Raw genomic sequence first — 21,745 nt, 5'->3', positions numbered from 1 at the left:
TCATGTTTAGACTTTATCTTGAGGCCTGGGTCTTACCTGAAAAGGGTCTTTGGGCCACTGCACTTACATAGTTAACAAATGAATAAATACATACATTCATACATACATAAATAAAAAAACAAATGAGTTCAAACTCAGTTCCTATGTTCAAAGAATTTTTAAATTTAATGGTGATGCTACGTAAAACTGAAAAAGAAGTGATTAGAATAAGGGCTGTAAATCACACTAAGACTTTCAGTTGTTGGGATAAAAATGTTGCTACTAAAATATTAGGATTCTTAATTTGTTAATTGTATTACATTACTCTGATGATCTGATGTATTTCTAGCACAGTGTAGCAGTAGGTGATATTTAATTTCCTCCGTTTTGTGTATATATTGTATATATGTTCAATAAAAAAAATTGTTAAAAACAATAAATGAATATAAAAAATAGAAGCTGAGATACTCAGAACTACCTGAATACTTATAGGAATAGTCTAGAAGCTTACAGGGGATATGCTGTGGTATCTCAGGTGCTCAAAATCAAACTTCTGCCTGCATTCGTAGATATCATATTGCAGCTTATGAGGGAGTATATTGGGCTATTTCACAAGGTCCTGGAATTTCAAAACACAGTATACACCTACTATTCCATTGCTGGAAGGAGATACTGCCAGCACAGTTATCTGGAATTTTGTAAATAATTATTTATTTTATTTCTTATTTATTTTACATTTGTTTACCGGGAAAGTCTGACTAGGATATAGACCCATTTTCAGTGGAGGCCCTGGGAGAAAAGCTCCACATGTAACAAAAGCAAAGTCTAGCACTTCAAACTAACAATTCATAACATACAAGTCTTGATATTACAGCTTGCAAGTTTTTACACTTAATTATAAACATATATTTCTATGGTAAAATGATAGATTATGGAAAACTGTATAGCTATAGCATAGTATAATGATGCAGGTGAAAGGAAAAGAAAATGTTAGGAGCTTAGACAGCAGCAGCTGTAGAATACATGGGCAAGAAATAGGCAGCAGCAGCTGTAGAATACATGGGCAAGAAATAGGCAGCAGCAGCTGTAGAATACATGGGCAAGAAATAGCAGCAGCTGTAGAATACATGGGCAAGAAATAGACAGCAGCAGCTGTAGAATACATGGGCAAGAAATAGGCAGCAGCAGCTGTAGGATACATGGGCAAGAAATAGACAGCAGCAGCTGTAGAATACATGGGCAAGAAATAGGCAGCAGCAGCTGTAGAATACATGGGCAAGAAATAGGCAGCAGCAGCTGTAGAATACATGGGCAAGAAATAGGCAGCAGCAGCTGTAGAAAACATGGGCAAGAAATAGGCAGCAGCAGCTGTAGAATACATGGGCAAGAAATAGGCAGCAGCAGCTGTAGAAAACATGGGCAAGAAATAGGCAGCAGCAGCTGTAGAATACATGGGCAAGAAATAGGCAGCAGCAGCTGTAGAATACATGGGCAAGAAATAGGCAGCAGCAGCTGTAGAATACATGGGCAAGAAATAGGCAGCAGCAGCTGTAGAATACATGGGCAAGAAATAGGCAGCAGCAGCTGTAGAATACATGGGCAAGAAATAGGCTACAGCAGCTGTAGAATACATGGGCAAGAAATAGGCAGCAGCAGCTGTAGAATACATGGGCAAGAAATAGGCAGCAGCAGCTGTAGAATACATGGGCAAGAAATAGGCAGCAGCAGCTGTAGAATACATGGGCAAGAAATAGGCTACAGCAGCTGTAGAATACATGGGCAAGAAATAGGCAGCAGCAGCTGTAGAATACATGGGCAAGACATAGGCAGCAGCAGCTGTAGAATACATGGGCAAGAAATAGGCAGCAGCAGCTGTAGAATACATGGGTAAGAAATAGACAGCAGCAGCTGTAGAATACATGGGCAAGAAATAGACAGCAGCAGCTGTAGAATACATGGGCAAGAAATAGGCAGCAGCAGCTGTAGAATACATGGGCAAGACATAGGCAGCAGCAGCTGTAGAAAACATGGGCAAGAAATAGACAGCAGCAGCTGTAGAATACATGGGCAAGAAATAGGCAGCAGCAGCTGTAGAATACATGGGCAAGAAATAGGCAGCAGCAGCTGTAGAAAACATGGGCAAGAAATAGACAGCAGCAGCTGCAGAATACATCGGCAAGAAATAGGCAGCAGCAGCTGTAGAAGACATGGGCAAGAAATAGGCATCAGCAGCTGTAGAATACATGGGCAAGAAATAGGCAGCAGCAGCTGTAGAATACATGGGCAAGAAATAGCAGCAGCTGTAGAATACATGGGCAAGACATAGGCAGCAGCAGCTGTAGAATACATGGGCAAGAAATAGCAGCAGCTGTAGAATACATGGGCAAGAAATAGGCAGCAGCAGCTGTAGAATACATGGGAAAGAAATAGGCAGCAGCAGTTGTAGAATACATGGGCAAGAAATAGGCAGCAGCTGTAGAAAACATGGGCAAGAAATAGACAGCAGCAGCTGTAGAATACATGGGCAAGAAATAGCAGCAGCTGTAAAATACATGGGCAAGAAATAGCAGCAGCTGTAGAATACATGGGCAAGAAATAGGCAGCAGCAGCTGTAGAATACATGGGCAAGAAATAGCAGCAGCTGTAGAATACATGGGCAAGAAATAGGCAGCAGCAGCTGTAGAATACATGGGAAAGAAATAGGCAGCAGCAGCTGTAGAATACATGGGAAAGAAATAGGCAGCAGCAGCTGTAGAATACATGGGCAAGAAATAGGTAGCAGCAGCTGTAGAAAACATGGGCAAGAAATAGACAGCAGCAGCTGTAGAATACATGGGCAAGAAATAGGCAGCAGCAGCTGTAGAATACATGGGCAAGAAATAGGCAGCAGCAGCTGTAGAATACATGGGCAAGAAATAGGCAGCAGCAGCTGTAGAATACATGGGCAAGACATAGGCAGCAGCAGCTGTAGAAAACATGGGCAAGAAATAGACAGCAGCAGCTGTAGAATACATGGGCAAGAAATAGGCAGCAGCAGCTGTAGAAAACATGGACAAGAAATAGACAGCAGCAGCTGTAGAATACATGGGCAAGAAATAGGCAGCAGCAGCTGTAGAATACATGGGCAAGACATAGGCAGCAGCAGCTGTAGAAAACATGGACAAGAAATAGGCAGCAGCAGCTGTAGAATACATGGGTAAGAAATAGACAGCAGCAGCTGTAGAAAACTTGGGCAAGAAATAGACAGCAGCAGCTGTAGAATACATGGGCAAGAAATAGACAGCAGCAGCTGTAGAATACATGTGCAAGAAATAGGCAGCAGCAGCTGTAGAAAACATGGGCAAGAAATAGGCAGCAGCAGCTGTAGAATACATGGGTAAGAAATAGACAGCAGCAGCTGTAGAATACATGGGCAAGAAATAGGCAGCAGCAGCTGTAGAATACATGGGTAAGAAATAGGCAGCAGCAGCTGTAGAATACATGGGCAAGAAATAGACAGCAGCAGCTGTAGAATACATGGGCAGGAAATAGGCAGCAGCAGCTGTAGAATACATGGGTAAGAAATAGGCAGCAGCAGCTGTAGAATACATGGGCAAGAAATAGGCAGCAGCAGCTGTAGAATACATGGGCAAGAAATAGGCAGCAGCAGCTGTAGAAAACATGGGTAAGAAATAGACAGCAGCAGCTGTAGAATACATGGGCAAGAAATAGGCAGCAGCAGCTGTAGAATACATGGGCAAGAAATAGGCAGCAGCAGCTGTAGAATACATGGGCAAGAAATAGGCAGCAGCAGCTGTAGAATACATGGGCAAGAAATAGGCAGCAGCAGCTGTAGAAAACATGGGCAAGAAATAGACAGCAGCAGCTGCAGAATACATCGGCAAGAAATAGGCAGCAGCAGCTGTAGAAGACATGGGCAAGAAATAGGCAGCAGCAGCTGTAGAATACATGGGCAAGAAATAGCAGCAGCAGCTGTAGAATACATGGGCAAGAAATAGGCAGCAGCAGCTGTAGAATACATGGGCAAGAAATAGCAGCAGCTGTAGAATACATGGGCAAGAAATAGGCAGCAGCAGCTGTAGAATACATGGGCAAGAAATAGCAGCAGCTGTAGAATACATGGGCAAGAAATAGGCAGCAGCAGCTGTAGAATACATGGGAAAGAAATAGGCAGCAGCAGTTGTAGAATACATGGGCAAGAAATAGGCAGCAGCAGCTGTAGAAAACATGGGCAAGAAATAGACAGCAGCAGCTGTAGAATACATGGGCAAAAAATAGCAGCAGCTGTAGAATACATGGGCAAGAAATAGCAGCAGCTGTAGAATACATGGGCAAGAAATAGCAGCAGCTGTAGAATACATGGGCAAGAAATAGCAGCAGCTGTAGAATACATGGGCAAGAAATAGGCAGCAGCAGCTGTAGAATACATGGGAAAGAAATGGGCAGCAGCAGCTGTAGAATACATGGGAAAGAAATAGGCAGCAGCAGCTGTAGAATACATGGGCAAGAAATAGGCAGCAGCAGCTGTAGAAAACATGGGCAAGAAATAGGCAGCAGCAGCTGTAGAATACATGGGCAAGAAATAGGCAGCAGCAGCTGTAGAATACATGGGCAAGAAATAGGCAGCAGCAGCTGTAGAATTCATGGGCAAGAAATAGGCAGCAGCAGCTTTAGAATGCATGGGCAAGAAATAGGCAGCAGCAGTTGTAAAATACATGGGCAAGAAATAGACAGCAGCAGCTGTAGAATACATGGGTAAGAAATAGGCAGCAGCAGCTGTATAATACATGGGCAAGAAATAGACAGCAGCAGCTGTAGAAAACATGGGCAAGAAATAGGCAACAGCAGCTGTAGAATACATGGGCAAGAAAAAAAGCTGAAGTGATAGTGATAGTCAGTGGAGATTTATAAGAATTATCAGGAATTTATGTAGCCACTCATCCTGAGTTCCAGTTTTTTGCTACTTACTTTGAGAATAGGGAGTTATTTATTTATTTTATTTATTTTTATTTATTTACATTTGATAACCAGGTAGTGTCTGACTGGGCAAAAAGACCATTTTCAGCAGATACCTGGGGAGAAAAGCTCCCAAATAAAGTTACAATAGTTAACGTAATAGTGCATGATATAGTAAGTATGATTACAAAAAATGTTAAAAGAATACATGGTACAACATAGACAAGATAAGAACAAAGGTCAACATGTACACATAAATGCAATAGAGAATAAAAAAACTTTACATATAAATCAAACATCTCAAGTTCAATTTTTTTTGAAGTAATGTACATCATATGAAAGAGTAATATTCCTGAGAGCAAAAAGTGAGAGAACAGTAAGAGCTTTAAAAGAGCAGGGTAGGAATTAGCTTAGCCAGAGGAAGTGCAGGAGCATAACCAGTGGTTTGAGAAATATTCTGTTAGGACCTGTTTGAAGTTGTGAGTATCATGAATGGATATAAGGTGCTGGGAAAGGGAATTTCAAGATTTGGCTATGGTGTGGCTCTATAATGAATCACCATGAAAGTTGTGGGTTTTGATAACTTTGATCAATATTTTATCTGCTGACCTGAGTGAGGTACAATTAGTGGTCAGATAGGGCTGGACAGTAGTCTGGTTTATGGATAACAGAGTGGGCTAAGGGTGAGTAAATTTGGGAATTAAATCCAATTTAGTTGTTGTAGGGCAATGCAATGGTCAGATCTGTGGGGAAGGAAAGCAGCAAATTTAGCAATTTAATTATAACAAAATTGTTGGATTTGCACACTTGAAGTAGAGATTTATTTGTTGAACGTAAGCTACAGTTGGTGGTGTGGGGTTGAAGGATATTTAGTAGGGCAGGGATTATTTTGGGCTTGTATACAAGTTTGTGAGCCATAGTTAGTTGTTTGTAGGATAGTAGCTGAGGTAGTTCTAACCAGGACAATTTTTTTATTTATGACAATGATGGGTGTAATGTGGACAATTATTGGCAAATTTAGCTTTTATATTATAACATGTTTCCAGTTTCTTTAGGTCTGTCTTTTTAAGGTTAATGAGAACTTGGGAGGCATAAAGTAGTGTTGATAGGAGTGGGTTCTTGCAATAGCTTGGGAGGCATAAAGTAGTGTTGATAGGAGTGGGTTCTTGCAATAGCTACCCCAGTGGTGTCATTTAGATACTTATTGTTTCTATACAAGGTGCCCATTTTTTTGTGAAATTTTTTAATATGCTGTGATATTATGTAAATCATATCTTAGGTTGTTATAAATAATGACTCCTAGTAGTTTTGTCTGTAAATAAGGATAGATTATTTTATTGTTGTTGAAGAAGGAGGTAGTGGGGAGAGATGATCTCATGGCTTGGAAGATCATAAGTTTTGTTTTCTTTGGGTTAAGTATGAGCTGGTGGTTTGATAGCCATAGTTCAGTTTCTGAGAAGGATATCTGCGTTATGTTCTGGAAGTGATCTAAGGTGGATGCTGCACAAATAAGTGTACAATCAGCATATTGTATAATTCAGGCTAATGGTGTTGTGTTACTCAGTTTTTTTTATAAAAAATACTAAAGAGTAGTGGCCCAAGAATGGAGCCTTGTGGAACTCCTAGTGTGACTGGGAGAGGAAGTGAAAGAGTGTAAAGTATTAGAATAGTTGTGAGTGGATACCTCATTCAAACATTTTTGATAGTGGGATAGTATGACGATGGGTCTGTAGTTGGTGAGCTCTTTGGAATTACCCCCTTTGTGTAGGGGAATTATGTAAGCAATTTTCCATGTTTGTGGAACATATTGTTCTACTATGTACCTATTTATAAGAATTGACACAGGAAATTATATAGCTTCAGCTGTCAGCTTTAAGTATTCATTTGGCAAGTTATCAGGTGAAGGTGTGGTGGGTTGATGTTTCTTGATAAGTTTTTCTATGCTAGCTGTGGGAATGGGCTGGAGAGAAAAGGATGGGCTATGAAGGTTGATAGGGATCTATATTATGTAGTCAATGTTTCAAAAGAGTGAACGCTCTTAAATCGACCGCAAAATAGTGACACCACAAAACGGTGAACTTCCGCCCCACACCCTCCTACTTAAATATACCAACTCCAAGGACACACCACAATGCAAGAAACTGCAAAGTCCCAAAAAAGGCCCAGCAATTTTTATTCCTAGGAAAAAAAATCACTTTTCTGGCTGTTCGGCATTCTGTGGTTTCATTAGTTTGCAGTCAAGATAAGAGCATTTGCACTTTTGAAACTTAAACTACATAATATAGACATGGATGATAGTTTTCAGAGTTAGAGGATGCTCTCTATTTATATGTTTAACTAGGGATAATATGCTTTCTATAAAGCATTTGTTAAATTATCCGGACAGTGAGATATGTTGGGGGAGGGGTTGTGGTTTGTCCTGGATGTAGAATGGAATTAATAGTCCTCCAAAAATTTTGGGAATTACATTGGTGCATCCATTGCAAGTTACTGTAGTAGTTTTTTTTTTTTTGTCAAGGTTGATTTGGTACTTAGCCTTATTTTTAATTTGTTGCTATGCTATGCAATTCATTTGGGTTTTACAGGAGTGCCATGTTTGCCAAGCCTTGTCTCTATTCCCAAGGATGGTTCTTGTTTCATTTATAAGCCAAGGTGTATATGTAGCTTTAGTACAAACTAATCTAGGAGGGGTCAGTCTGTTGAGAATGTCCAGAAATGTATTGTTGAAGTACTCTACTGCGTTGTCATGACCTTTAGTGGGGACCAGCTACATTTCTTTAGGATGCTGATTAGCTCCTGGGTGTTGAAGTTTTCCTTACTGTAGATTTGGCTGTAAATGGTAAGTTTAATAGGGTTGATATGTTTCTTTAATAGGTAAGTTGGAATATGATCACTGAGACTGTCTGGGAGACAGGCACTGTGCTTGCAGAGGTGGGGTTTGTTTGGCAGTGTCCAGTCTAATATAGATTGGTGGTTGAATTTTTTGTCTACCCTAGTCATAGATTCAATGAGTTGTGAGAATTCAAATAGGCCGGCCATGGTGGTGCAGTGGTTAGCATTGCCACCTCACAGCAAGAGTTTCTCCGGTTCGATCCTCGGCAGGGGTGCCTTCTGTGCGGAGTCTGCATGTCCTCCCTGTGGTCGTGTGGGTTTCCTCCGGGTGCTCCGGTTTCCTCCCAAAGACATGCTGTTGGTGGATTGGACACTCTAAATTGGCCCTAGGTGTGAGTGTGTGCATGTATGTACCTTCTGTGGAAGGTTGGGTGCCGGGCTGGCAACTCGACATTGTAAAACTCCACTGCCAATCATGAGCAGACAGGTGATCCGCTGTGGCAACCCCTAACTGGGAAAAGCCAGAAGAAGAATAGGTGCAAGGAGTGTGTGACTTACAGGTTGCCAAGTCTATATTAAAAGCATCCATTATGATAGTTTCTTGAGTTACTGATTTTGATATAGACTGGAGAATGTGTTCTTTTGTGGGAATATTATAACCAGGATGGGCATAGATAGCTATAATTGTAATAGACTTATTGTGGTTAACCTGTAGTTTAGCAGGTAGGAGGTCTATATTATTTTGGTTGGGAATATTAAGGCATAGTGGTCGGAGGGTGAAGGTACTCTTGGAAAGAATGGCTACTCCTCCACCTTTTTTCTCCTTTCTGTCTGCCCTAATTATGTTGCAACCTGGTGGGGTGATCTCATTATCAGATATTTGTCCTTTTAACCAAGTTTTAGTTAGGATAGCAATATCTGGATTATATATGGATAGGGTGGCATGAAGATCCTGGACCTTATTAAGTATACTTCTGAGGTATATGTTTACAAATAGGAGGTCAGAGTATTTTCTTGGTAGATTAAAGAAATGGTGTCCTTGTAAAGATATGGAGTTGTGTTTGAGGTCTGGATTTGGATGAATATCCCCAGCTAAAGTTAGTCTAGCTACACTGGCTACCAATGTTTGCATTGTTTTGATAAGTCTTTGTGGATTTTGAAATGGTATTTTTTTTTGTTATGTTTATGGTGGTAAAGTCTGTAGGATGTATGTGGAATATTCGACATGTTTAATATAGTGGGTGAAACTAATAAATAAGTGGTTTTAACCTTTAGAGGGTAGATAAATGTTGTTGACTGAATAGTGTGGGGAGAGCCTAGTTTGAAATGGTAGTCTGTAAAGTGAGCAGCTGAACATAGGAGAGTGAGAATTATAAAATATAGTAGTAGCAATGTAGTGGTAGATAAATTAGGTATTTTTTGGTGTGTGGAGTGCGGGAGAGATGGTGTTAGTCATGTAGTGTAAATATTGTAGTGAGGTAGTCAGATGGGCTATGGCCTGTGTAGTAGGTTGAGGTAATACAATTACTATAAGCAGATAGGATTTATTTTTTTGCAGGGAGTTGCAGTTGGTACTGTGAAAGAGTGGAGGTAGTAGAAGTGGTGGATAATGGAGGATATATGATAGGTTTGTTGTGAGGGTGGTACTATGGTTGATAAAGTGTTTGAGGTTATGTATTTATAGTAGTTAAGTGCGGTCTAATTGGTTAAGTGGGTGACGTTAATGGGTTTGGTTAAGGTTAGAATATTTATTTTTATTTATTTATTTATTTAACATTTGTTGACTGGGAATGTCCGACTAGGTTCCACAGAGCCTGTTTTCAGTGGAGGCCCGGGGAGAAATACTCCAGATACATGTCTTTGGAATGTGGGAGGAAACCGGAGTACCCGGAGGAAACCCACGCGAATACAGGGAGAACATGCAAACTCCACACAGAAGGCACCCCAGCTGAAAATCGAACCGGAGAACCTCTTGCTGTGAGGCGAATATATCTGAGTGATCAGGAGATGGGTGGAAAGGGGGTAGTGTAGGGGATTGGAGTGAGCCCGAGCACAGCGAGGGGCAAACAGAGTGGATAGAGCCTAGAGCCTATCCATGGCTAATTAAAAAAAATAAAACACTCAGCAACCCTGGACCCTGAAATTTGTGGAAATTTAGTTAGAATTTCTTTAAATCCAACCAGAGAGAGTTCTGTAAATATTAATTTACCACATTGTTAGGCAGGATAAACAAATAGCTTATTAACTAAAATAAAATAGTATGCATAAAGTATTATATTGCAGGGCACAGATGTTAAATTGGGCTACCCTAAGTACATAAGAAAAATAGATGATTATAACTAATTATATGTCATTTGTGAATATCAACATGCTTTATGTAAGACGTGTAAATCCTCTATAAGGAAATTAGGTATAGGTACATTCCTCCACAGTATATGCCATAAATTATCTCATTAACAACATAAAATACTCAGTGTAGTACTAATTAGTTCTCAGAATCTGTAGACAAAGATGTAAGGTCTGCTTAATTGTTTCCCTACTTTTCCCATCCTCATAACTCTTTGCATATTTAGGCAATTTAGCAACTGCCAGATGTTGACAGATAAGGAGCTCTTACTCAATGCAAAGAATTCTGTTTGTGAGAGATTTAAATATTTAACAAATATGAAGGTCCCACTCTGAAAAAAAAAGCATGGACTGAGAACAGTACACACAACCACCACACTTTACACAAACCAACACTAAAAAGTATTATGCTGAGACGGTAAAACAATAACTAACAAAGCCTCCTAAATCCATGAAGAGTAGTTCTCAGCATAAACCTAGCAACATATCATCTTCAGGCATACAGTCAACAAATAGTCACTAGGAGTTAAATTATCTCAAATTCAGTAAAATGATTCACTCTACAGATGAAATGTCTTAGTTATCAGTGACTCTATATTCATACACTGATTCTTCTCTCACCTAGGATAAAGACCCGGTAGCAGCAATTTTTTTCAGGTGCCAGGATGTCTGATTTCCAAGGGTGCTGAAGACTCCTTCACCTAACAAAGGTAGCTGTGACACTGCAGACGTTCATGTGGGGTGATCAACTTGGAACATACAACTGTGAGGGATATGCAGAGACATACCAAAATTCTCCATATTTGTCACAAACGCAGCCAGGACACTGGTCCTGAGTGGAATCCTTTATTCTACAACACAGAATAAAAGATACTTAGGTTCAGCAATTAAGGCTACTCTGATCAGTGCCAGAATTCTCAGCAACAAACTGCCTGACCATAAGGATCTCCTGCATTTGGAATGTTTTCATTGCGCTGTAATTACTAAACCTTGGTTAAAATGATCACAAATCACTCTCTACTGATAACAAATGTGGTGGTGTCTCCATGTTTGTTGAGGACCATGTAATCTCTAGACAGATTCCCAGAAACCCACAATGGAACTTGTTGAATTTCAAATCACATTAAACAGGGCCAACTTTCAGTTTTTAGCCTGCTACAAGCTACCATCTATGTTCATTGAAAATAATGTATGGTTTCTAAATGTTCTTGATGAAATCCCTATAGACAAGAACATCATTATTTTGGAGACTTTTAAGTATCCCTCAATAAACTGGAGTACCTATACCTCCAATGTGGTATATGCCCCAAATGTCTATCGTTTATAATATAAAAACTCCATGTACCAGATTGCTAACAGACACAACACTGGACGTATTATTATTTACCAGGAAAGTCTGTCTGGCACAGAGTCTATTTTCAGCATAGGCCTGGGGAGTAATGATCCAGACACACATGTCTGGAATATGGAGCACCTAGAGTAAACCCACATGAATGCAGGGTGGACATGCAGACTCTGCACAGAAGGCACCCTAGCCAAGGATTGAACCAGAAAACCTCTTGCTGTGAGGCAACAATGCTAACCACTGCACCACTGCACCACTGCACCATCAAATGTTTTTGGCTTGGTCTGTGCAAATATAGCTTTATCATATACTACCCTTAGTCTACCTTTCACTGGTTAAGGCAGATTAGAAATGAATTGCCTTCACATTCACCTTCAAAATCTCCAAACACACTGAAACCAATATCTCAGAATTCAAATATTTCAAATGTACTAATCTCATCAAATTCTATGACAAAGTTTCAAAATTCATTTATAGCAGTATCAACCCAGACATTGCCACAGCAGGTAGCTTCATAAATGAAGAGTTCTCTACTCACTTATATGTATAGAAATGGCAGTCTCAAACAGATCTAAATGTAAAATTTAAAAACAAACCACCCTGACAACAGCATAATTTAACCTTACAATAAAAGTAAAACAAATACTAAAGCATATAACTGATCAAGAGATTCTATGCCAGGGATCACATCTTCCTCAGGTTGATGGCAAATGCTGAAGGCTGATAGCGAAGAAACAAATAAGTATGAACATGCTTTTGGGAATGCAATGAGCTAGCAGATTTTAAAAAATTCCTGACAGATTATTCTATCAGACATATTGGGGGAGCAAATGGCTAAAAGTAAGGAAATTATTCTTTTGATCTGGGACACATAATCTGAATTGCCTAGCCATGGTAAAGCCTTAATGAGTTTAATCGGGTTTCTATTAAAAGACCGAAGACACATTCTTTTAAATGCATCTTGGTCAAACTTAAAAGACTGAAAAGGCAAAATATTGAAGTGGCTTTTAAGCGAATTCTTTCTCTGGGAAAGAATTTGCTTGGTCGCTTTGTTACTTTGCCGTTTTTGGCACTATAGTGCGGTCTCGAAGTTGGTATATTTAAGTAGGGGGGTGTGGGGGGCAAAGCCCCCCACTTAATGTAATGTTTAAAGTGTTTTCTTTTTTCTTTTTGTTGGAACAGCGATTTTTTTCCCTTGGAAAAAATTTGCTGTTCTGACAGTTCGACATTGTAAGCTTTCATTTACATAGGGTCGATTAATCACCGTTCACTTTTTTAAGCATTCAGTGATGTGATATAGACCCATTTAATCCCATTAGTTGACATGAAAAGCAATTACTAGAAAATGGAAATCAGTATCTAAATCATTTGAATTTGAAGTAATGAATATTGTAAAAGATATAAAAGGAAAGTGAGATCTTTTGAAAAGGGAAGGAGCCAACTACTTTGAAAAACATGGAATGTGTTGGAACAATACATGCAAAATAATGTTCAAGAGGAAGTGTGAGGTTTAAGGGAAGGGAGGAATTGAACGCTTTTTGTAATGTTGGACTAAATGAGAGCTGTTACAAAGAAAGAAAATTTACCAAAATCTTGAAAAATACTATTAGGTCTACTGAAGCAGTACATGATCGTGTGTTGGCATCTGAAGCCAAGGATAATTACAATTACAAATCCTTCCTTAGGTATGTTAGGAAAATAAGAAACAACATTTTACTATCATCTGAACATATTCATAATGGCACTACCTTCTCTGACCTAGTAGACATGACTGATATACTAGTAGACAAATATGGTGCAAATTTGTCTTCAAAGATGACTATCCATAGCCCACTTATCTTTGAATTTCTCAGACACTCAGTTATCCCTAAAGAACATGTACTGCAGGTGCTCTCTAAAAAAGAAGAAATGAGGGCATTGGACCTGATAATATACCTGACTGTTTAATAAACAGTACCAAGCAACCTCCAATAAAGACCCTGCTTAAACTATTTAACTTGATTTTAGCCAATGGCTTTGTCTCTGAAGTTTGTTGCACATCTGTTGTGATGCCTTGGCCCATCATCCTGACAAGTCTTATTTTCAGGATGTTAAAATTCTTATCAGGCTATAGCACAGCAGTCTGCTTTAATGATAGAGCCTATCTAATGAAACTAGTTAACATCTTCAAATTTGTAATACAAGTAGTTGATAGCAGTCATGCTGTCCACATGGTATACATTGATCTAGCATTTGATACCATCCCCATGCTAGCATAGTTAGCAAGCATAATATATTACAAATGTATCCCTATGTGGTAAAACAGGTATAAAATTGAGTAATAGGCTGAACCTACATAGTACAGGTAGCAGGTTCCTCATTAGAGAGTACAAAGGTGACCAATGTTGTTGGGCTCAGTGTTGGAACCTCTGGAATCTCTTTTGTTCAGCATTTACTTCTCTAATCTCCAGACCATGAACCTAGATTTATGTTTAATCAAGTTTACAGACAACTACAAAGTGGAAGCCACTGAGAATTCCTTATCTGATGCCAAAGCCCTTCCACAAGAATTTGCATTCATAAACAACCTGATGTACTAAAAATGGAATAGAACTATTGCTAAAACATGCAGGGTTGTCACATTTGGTAGAGAACCTCTTGCCAAGCATATAACATAGACAACGCCTTACTCCAAACTGTGAATATTGTCAAAGACTTTGAACTTGGGTTTATAATTCCCTTATCTTTGATCAGTATATAATAACAGTAGTTAGAAAGTCTTTCCACTTAGTATAGCTAATTACCAAGGGAATATCATCCATGTCTAAAGAAGTCATTGTTCCGTTATATTCTACATTAATTAGGTCAGTTATGGAATACAGTGCTTTCTTTGGGAAATAACTCACAAGAAATATCAAACAAAGAGAAGAGTGTTCCAGAAGTTCCTAACTAAGGAGATCAGTGGCTTAAAAAACATAACCTACCAGAAAAGACAGAGAGCATCTTACAAGCTCATGAGTGGAGATCTATAGCTTACCTTTCTGCCATTTGGGAATCAGTGATCCTGGATCTGTCATCATCATCATCATCATAATAATCATCATCATCATTATCATCATCGCCATCATAATCATCATCAACATCACCATCATAATCATCATCATCATCATCATAATCATAATCATCATGATCATAATAATCATCATCATCATCATCATTATCATCATCATCACCATCAAGATAATCATCATAATCATCATTGTCAAGGTCACCATCATAATCAACATCAACATCATCATCATCATTATCAATCCACTTTTTCTCATTTTGTTCATGAGGCTGAGGTGTTGTGTCAACTGTCACCATCTCTCTTGATTCAATGTCCCTCTCCTAACTTCTACTTTGTCTTTTGATCTGATTCCCTCATTTCTTCATCTGTCACATAGTGTGCATCCTACCACCCATCTCAGTCACTTCATCTCCATCCCCTCTAGCTTCCTCAACTGCTCTGCCTTCTCTGCCCAGGTTTCTGTACCATTAAATAGTATGAGTCACACCACAGTTTTTTCCACCTTACTTCTCAGCTTCTTTGACATTCTTCTGTCATACAGTACCCTTGACACTCTGTTCCACATGGCTGCAGCCCCTCTGATTCTAGTGTTAACCTCCTCATTCAGCCTTCTCTTCTCCTCACTCCACAGACACTTGAAGCTGTTAAATGTTTCCACCATTTCCCTTCTATCTCAACTCTAGGCTTCTTCTAATTCCCCCTATTAACTATCTTACAGGTTCACAGTTTCATCCTCTGTGCCTTCAGCATTGCATTCCATTCTGCTATCATTTGCTGATGGTCCTGATCAGGGCCTTCCTGTAATGCCTCATCATCATCTGCATGCAGCAGCATTATTGACTGTCTATTCTGACCCATTTGCTAATGTAGTTTCTCATCAGTATGAACAGCGGCTGGTGCAGAGCTGAACCCTGGTGCACAACCACTATCATTGGGAAGCCTGTACAAACCCCATGCATCTGAATAAGGTTCATAATTGTGTCATTGTGTCCTAGAACATATCAATGATTCTGGGATCTCAAACCATCACAGGACTGCCCATATCAGCTTTCTTGGGACCTTATCATATGCTTTCTTCAACTCTAGGAATGCCCAGTTGGACTCTGCCCTAATCTGTACATTCTTCTCAACTCTCTGTCTCACTGCAAATATTAGATCACTTGTGCTGCCCCCTAATCTGAATCCAAACTTCTCATCTCCCATTTTACTTTATATCAGTCTGCATAATTGTTTATCAATCAACCTCTCCAGAACATTCATGTAGAGTTACAGGAGTCTGATACTTCTGTGCTGCCCAAAGTTATGCATGCCCCACTTTGCTCTTGTACACTGGCACTAGAATGCTTATATTCCATTCGCTTGGGATACATCTTTTTCTCCATACTGCTATGAGTACCCTTTGGAGCCATTCTTCCCCTAATTCACTCAATACCCTGTTCTTGAATCTCTTGTATCTCCACAAATCAAATATTCCCATGAATATCAGAATTCATTATCTAAATCTTCATTATCAAATAAATAAAACATGGTCGGAGAGGTACATTTATTATTCATCACCCTACCCACCTCTGGAATGGATTCCAACTTCAGGGGTGGGAGGATGGCATAATGGTTAAGGTGTTTGCCTTACAAACAGAAGGTGCAGGGTTTGATTCTCACATGGGGTAAGTGGCTAGGCTTAAAATGGCCTGCAAAGGCAGTTAGCCTAGTACCAGCCTATGAACCTATGAACCTATGAAATTAAGCAGTGTGATTCATTATTTTCCTTCAGATGAAAAAGGGTGATTGGATGGGTGTTCACAAATTCATCCCTGGCTTGACTGAACTATGTATCCTTGAAAAAGGAGGGCCAGTTTAAGAGTGGATATTGGCAAGGTGTAAATGGTTACAAGATTTGATTGTCTTGTATTTGCTATGTTTCCTATGATCTTAAGATGGGCAGTAGAACAGGACATGCTAAATTGTCAAGGTATTCATTACAACACTATATAATGTTTAAATTAAATATCAGAACTGCAAATATAGCCCTATATGTAGCAATAAATTCAATGGTAGTCACATACCCTTTACCTTAATAGTCTTTCCATATGCCTCTAGCAGATAATCTGTTTGTCCTCTATCTCTTCAGGAGATTAAAAAAAAGTTAAAACAAAAAGAATGATGCCTTTGAGTCACATGTCCTACATGTGACAGAATAGCTATACGCACACAGCAATAAGTAACCATCCGTCATTCCAACTTACTATAAAACTCTGGTGCACTTTCTCTAACCTCCTCTACCAATCGGCTTAGAAGATTGTGGTAGCACCTCTTCAGACCACAGTATCTTTGGCTGCACTGCTCACCAGTATTGGTCATGCATGTACCATCTTTCACTATCATGGCATGGCAGTGCCAGGTATCCACTTGTATTTGGGATCCTCATAGCAGTCCCTCAGTAGGTGGTTCCAGTGGCCGCTATGTAGGAAATACAGAAAGTTTTCAGCACTACTCTGGAAGCCTTACAAAATTGTGACCCTCAGATGCCATGGCTACCTCACAAGTTGCAACCTAGATGAAAACGGAAACAGATTCATATCAACGCATGTTCCAGATATCAGATGATGTGTACTGATGGGGGTAGGGAAGCACACTGCTGATAAATGCCACCATGTAGATGTTTATAGATAAACAGAATACCAGGGTGGTGTTTGGAGCCTGAATGTTACACTGACGTAAATGCATCTACCCTATACAACCCACAACTCTGCTTGTGCTTGAACTATAATGTCACTATGGATCACAATGCGGATTAATCCACCTGCAGACCTGCAGGGTCACTGACTTACCCATGCTTGCTCAATGCACTTTGCAGTCATTAACAAGTGCTTGGTCAGATATCAGCCTCATAGTGCAGTTCAGGGTTGGTATGCATTGTGTAAAAATATGTGATTTGGAGACATTTACCCGTAATTGCCTCATTAGCATAATTGCCATGCTATGAACTTAATATTTCAGTGTGCATCTTGGTATGGAATTTTGCTGAAGAACCAAAACATGGGGTGCCTTCTGTGTGGAGTTTGAATGTCCTGCTCCACATTTGTCTGGTGTTAGGGGATAGAGGGGGCAGGAAGATTTGTAATGAATCCCTGCAATACATTGCCACAGTGATTTACAGATTACGGAAATGTGTAACAAGTGAATGGGTAAGGTGATACAGGCAATCTACTGGTCTGAGTACTGACTGCCTAAAAGTTAGATTTATGGGGGACTTCACAGCCACCTGCAGACAACTGTGTGAACAGCAGAGTGTATGTTGCAATGATAGGTACCTAGGATTGGGTCTCAGGTGTGGGCAGCATTAGCCTACCAAGCTAGTGACTGTGGGGCTGTGTAAGGTGCACTAAGACCTATGTTATGTAGCACTGACCAAGTGGACTGTGTTGCAATGCATGCTATTATATTTGTATCATATATGGAACATACTGAGCAATATAAGGTGGGTACAGAACACAGGTTAACTGATACTCACTTGATGTACATGTGTGAAGCATGTGGTGACTGCTTTATTGGACAAAGTTATGCATTGACTGCTGACAGGGCACATGCCACTACAGGGTTTATACCCATGATATCTACTAGGACACTGTGATGACCTATGCAGAGATAGTGTAATATGGAGCAAGTTCACATGATAGTGTCAGAGATGCAATGTGTGTGTGTGCATGTGTGTGTGTGTGTGTGTGTGTGTGTGTGTGTGTGTGTCCGTGTATGTCCATGCGTGCGTGTGCGCACATCACAGTAGGTGCTGTATATATGATATATTCCCACAAAGAGTTAAAATGTAAATTGTAAAAAGCCATGGGTACTCAAAAAACATGTAACTGAAAGGGTCTATATCACATTATCGCAATCTAAATCCAGAGAACCCCTCTTCATCGACCCATTTTAATCGAAACCTCACATCCTTGCACTATCGTTCCATCAAAATTTTTCCCATGGTAAGTACCCAGTGGCCTAACATAACAATCGCCTCAAAAACATAAAAAAGTTAAAACTCACCCCTCAATGTGGCGGGCTATGCCTCCCATACCCTCATAACTAAATATACCTACTCTGACATCGCACTACAGTGAGGAAAAGGACAAATTCCCAATGATGGTCCACTGGTTACTTACCGTGCGAAAAATGTCAATAGAAAAATCATTCCAGGACTTGAGGTTTCGATTAAAATGGGTCGATGAAGAGGTGTTCACTGGATTTAGATTTCAATAATCTAATACAGACCCAACTAAAACACTGTATGTCTAAAAGGGGTAATTTGCATATATCCTGTGGACCTCTGTTATAACAGGTTTAAGTTATCAGTGAAAATTCAAGCCTGGATAAAATTTTCTTACAAGTTTACTGAATGGTTTGTCTGTATGACCTTTTCACCCTTTGTTTTAAGTAATAAAAAATGGAACTTTTGTTTTGTATGTGTTTTATAGCCCAGTGTCTGTCACCCATCAAGCCTACTCCCAAATGGGTATGTCATATTTGTTACTTTACCTAGCAATTTTAATTATGATGAGAGTAAGAACTGTGTGAAAGGGGCTGTCATCCGGGCAACCATGGGGGTGCTTTTATACCCTTGGTCTCATTTGGTGGTGAGGGCATTTTTATTCACATAACTCCATGCATGAGTTGGAAAACCTCTGATCTGTAGTACTGTGGGAGCTACAATGTTTTTCTCAAACAAGTATGTGCTTCTGCACACCTGCACTGGTAGCTGATACCCATTCCCAAGCCCATATTTGCACATATGCCCCTCTTCTGAAGGGTTACAGCTGTACATAGTCAGCTATACCCTGCCTCCATCCTTTGCTGCAAGCTCTGTCAGGCTCCCGAGCTGCTAATTAAATTCAGATTGTCTGCTCTGTAGCTAGGGCTTTACCCAAGTTTACTAAAGATTGTTAATATTCACTCAATATTTCAATTTGAATATCCATTTTCTTGTAAATGCAAAGAAATCTCACATTCTCTTCAATGTGCTTAAATTTCATCTCATGTGCAGCCATTTTATTGCCCAACCTTTGTACTGTTGGCATACCAGTTCTTTAAACCCCAAGGACTTCAGCATTACTCAGGTCTGCCTATTTTTAAAAGTCCAACATCCCATCAGATGCCATCACTGACTTTGAGAGTCTCACACTCTGCCTAGACTCAGTGGTGCTGGCCTTCACTCTTTGTAAGTATTTTCCATAACAAATTAATCATGTTAGACATTCCTGATCACTCTTGCTTGCTTCTGTCCATCTAACAAAGTTTTCTTCAACAGCAACACTTCTCACAAACATACCCAATAAAAACAAATTATGTTTGACAAAACATATAGTGGTTTGTGGGAAATGTTGCCTACTCACGCCATACTATAATACAGTATTTAAGTGTTAAATATATTAATTGCATCTTCAACAATTAGATGTGTAGAAAATTTGCCAATTGAATTTCTTTATTCTTTCCAGACAGTCCTAAATCAGTGCTATAAAGAATACAGTTCTATACCCACTGCTTCTAAATTTCTGACATGTTACTTTGAAAAGCCAATGATGATAGTAGTACTAGTTGTAAAAATAAATCATGACAATTTTACAGTATCTGAGATTAAATGGAATGGTTGAATATTTTGAAGAGACTTCTGATTTTGGTTATTGCAAAATTATTGTGGGCATTAAATATTTTACTGCTTCAAAGATGGGTTTTGGTATATGAAACGTTTTTCCTTCCCTGTCCCTTTCCAAACCCTACACAGCATCAGGTTCTTCTTCCTGGCTACTATATTTACCCTTCCCTGAATACTCTGATGAATCCTTACCTGGTAACCTGGAAGCAACACTGTGCTGGGTGGGCCTCTGGACTCCAAGGGACATTGGCCTCAACAGTACTCATTGTTCAGCTTCAGGGATAGAGGGATTCCATGGGGAGTGGCAAGTGTGGAGGCTGGGAGTTGTCATTTCTACATCAGCCTGTTAATGTTCATAGCTAAGGGCACTGATAGATGTTCCTAGCAAAGGACACAGATATATATCCCTAGCTAAGGACACAGATAGATATCCCTAGATAAGGACACAGATAGATGTCCCTAGCTAAAGACACAGATAAATGTCTGTAGCTAAGGACACAGATAGATGTCCATAGCTAAGGACACAGCTAGATGTCCCAAGCTAAGGACACAGCTAGATGTCCCAAGCTAAGGATACAGCTAGATGCCCCTAGCTAAGGACACAGCTAAATGTCCCTAGCTAAGGACATGGGTAGATGTCCCTAGCTAAGGACACAGATGTCCCTAGCTAAGGACACAGATAGATGTCCGTTGCTAAGGACACAGATAGATGTCCATAGCTAAGGACACAGAAAGATGTCCGTAGCTAAGGACACAGACAGATGTCCATAGCTAAGGACAGAGATAGGTGTCTGTAGCTAAGGACACAAATAGATGTCCCTAGCTAAGGAAACAGATGTCCATAGCTAAAGACACAGATGTCCATAGCTAAGGATACAGACAGATGTCCCTAGCTAAAGACAAAGACAGATGTCCGTAGCTAAGGACACAGATAAATGTCTCTAGCTAAGGACACAGATAGATGTCCCTAGCTAAGGACACAGATAGATGTTCCTAGCTAAGGATACAGATAGATGTCCATAGCTATGGACACAGACAGATGTCCATAGCTAAGGACACAGATAGATGTCTTTAGCTAAGGACACTGATAGATATCCATAGCTAAGGACATAGATAGATGTCCCTAGCTAAGGGCACAAACAGTACAATGGTGTCAAGATGCCATCAGTGTCAGAAATGTCCCATGAGGCAATAATGTCCACCAAAGGTCACACAAGCATTGGGTTTCCCTATCACCTTCCCCCAAGAACTTTCTGTCTGGCAGTACATCCTATCCTTGACCTGGCCAGTGCTGCTGCTGACATGAATCCATTCCCAGACTTGAGTTGCAGAGGCACAAACAAATGGACATTTAAAACTTTATTGATGCATTCCATTGCTTAAGCTGGATTTATTAAGTCATATCCATACTTTACTTCATTTGAATTTGATAGAAATATATTTGTGTTCATAATGCCAGTTTTCCTGCAGTTGGAGTTGATGCTTCTCAATTATTTAGGTGAACTACAGAGATTTTGAAAAATGGCACCAACAAGTTTGTTTTGATATTTATGAAAGTTCATCATTAAGGACTTTTCATCCAGAAAAAAGGAGG

The sequence above is a fragment of the Protopterus annectens genome, chromosome 11.part0, assembly GCF_019279795.1.
Source record: "Protopterus annectens isolate FY-2018-M chromosome 11.part0, PAN1.0, whole genome shotgun sequence".
NCBI lineage: Eukaryota > Metazoa > Chordata > Ceratodontiformes > Protopteridae > Protopterus > Protopterus annectens.
This window is presented reverse-complemented; position numbering follows the sequence as displayed.